Source organism: Cynoglossus semilaevis, chromosome 2 (assembly GCF_000523025.1).
Source record: "Cynoglossus semilaevis isolate Cse_v1.0 chromosome 2, Cse_v1.0, whole genome shotgun sequence".
Lineage (NCBI taxonomy): Eukaryota > Metazoa > Chordata > Actinopteri > Pleuronectiformes > Cynoglossidae > Cynoglossus > Cynoglossus semilaevis.
The window spans coordinates 7,199,411-7,201,422 of record NC_024308.1 but is presented as its reverse complement, the minus strand read 5'-3'; the positions used below and the strand labels follow the sequence as shown (position 1 = coordinate 7,201,422).

General features: G+C 36.5%; 1 protein-coding gene across 2 annotated transcripts in view; it reads left to right on the top strand.

Annotated features, from left to right (window-relative positions):
- Nucleotides 1-817: 817 nt before the first annotated feature.
- c2h1orf210 (chromosome 2 C1orf210 homolog) overlaps nt 818-2,012 on the top strand; it is a 5,039-nt gene continuing 3,844 nt past the window's right edge. For both annotated transcript variants that reach the window (XM_008334054.3, XM_025065669.1), the window contains exon 1: nt 818-960. The gene's annotated coding sequence lies outside the window, so the exon portion shown is untranslated. The remainder of the gene's footprint in view (nt 961-2,012) is intronic.

The window sequence follows — 2,012 nt, the reverse complement described above, 5'->3', positions numbered from 1 at the left end:
CGCACAGCCCTCTCCCAACCCCCACCCCCCCTCCCCCCGCCTCCCCCACTAGACTGAAAATCTTAAGTCAACAAGTAATCTCTGAAATCAGATGCTCTGATCTGGTCAAACTGTCTCCTTGGAAAAGTACTGACATTAACACGTCATTACACAGGGCTTTTGGTATTTTAGGTTTAGAAACACAAAGAAGGCAGTGATGCAATGCTCCCCTCTCCTATAGGGGGTGCTCTAGATTCAGTTTTATGCTGTGGTTCATGATTTCAGTGCACAAGCTTGGTTCCTGTTGGAACAACGATCCTTTGAAAGATGGTTCATTTTTACTTTGCCTACATTATGTAAATAGTCAGGTGAAAAAAATAGAAATGAAAAAATTATTATTATTTTTGGGGAGGGTTCTTATGTAGGACTACAGTATGATATATAACTGTGGCAACTACATACAGTATGCTATTGTACAACAACCCTGGAAATAAAAATGTGCTAAATGTTAGCATTAGCACCTGAAACAACCACTCCCAAAAACCCACATCCACAAAGGTGTGGCACCTGCTATTTTAATTAAATCACTTCAGGACATTGTCTCAAATAACAAAAATAAACAAGGTTAGTATAGTATTAGTAAAACAATTTATATTATTATTTTTACAAATGTGTTTAAAACAGAGAATAGTATGTACACACTGTGCAGCTAATAAACCCTATTTACCTTTTCCTGGTTTGACCACATCACGTTCCCGGAGGTCCGTTCTGCTCTGCCATTGGTCAGAGCAGAGCAGAGTGGGTTGGAGGAAGCACACCTTAGTTACACGGTTATCCATTAACTAGTTCTGCTTCAAAAGAAATTCAAAGCAGATCCAGTTCAACCTTTGCACAACACTTCACTGGATAGACAGACAAAGACTGGGGTTTCCACTAATGGTCTTTTTATTGTGAGTTAGACTGGCTGTGGATTCACAGTAGGTAAGAATTTAAAAGCTGTTCTAAAGCGATTTGACTGATTCTAAGTCCAATAACACAGAACACAGTAGAAGATTGTGTTATATTTTTCAGCAATGTTGTAAAAAAAAGACAAAATCTGAGCTGAAAAAAAAGTGTTTAAATGTGTGATACTTGCCTATTTGAACAGGAAGAGGGAGTGACAGGTTTCACAACAGCTTACATGTAAAATACCATTTACTTTACTGCAGGTATTTCATGTTATTAACCAGCAGAGTATTTGCGTATCATGGCTGTAGTTGATGAACTTTTACCTTTCAATGTTGATGATAAATAATTCCGACGTTACAGTCGTGTTATGAGCATTAAGTCAGTGGTTGAGTAAAAGTAATGACACACCGAGCGATCCTTGTTCTTCACGCTGTTGTCACATGCCCACATGATGACACAGGACACTGGGTGTTTTCACCCAAAACATAAACATTAACGGCAATAATATGTCACTGTTCAAAGGTCAATCTTGTTTCTCTATTTCCTCAAAAGTCCAAAAACGAGACTTTGACAGTGTTTAACTTTTCAGATTTAATTTTTTATATATAATTTTAGAATATTAACATGTTAAACCAGTTAAAAAAACGAAACTGTCTGTGCAATCTCTGTAAGCAGCACAGCTGATGCCTTTGTGTCACAGTGAACAGAGGATGGAACAGAGAAAAATTATGAGGGATTTTTTTGTTCTCTCCACCTATTTTTCTTTTGCATTTGATAGTATATAACCTAATTAAAATTGTATTGAGGGAGAAACTAGAAAAAAAACAATGGCTCAACATCTGAGCGTTATCTGTAAGTTATGAAATGAAATATAGCATATAAACTAGAAAAGTTGTATTTTCTTTTTGTTTTTTAGCTACTTGTTTTTTGTTTTTTTGTTGTTGTTTTTGTTTTTTTAAAGGCTACTATACTACTCGAAGCTGCACTTTCTCTGTTGACACTTCTATTATTCTATTATATTATTCAGAGTTAAACAATCCTGCAGCAGACTCTGCTAACACGCTGCTCCGTCAGACCAAACATAC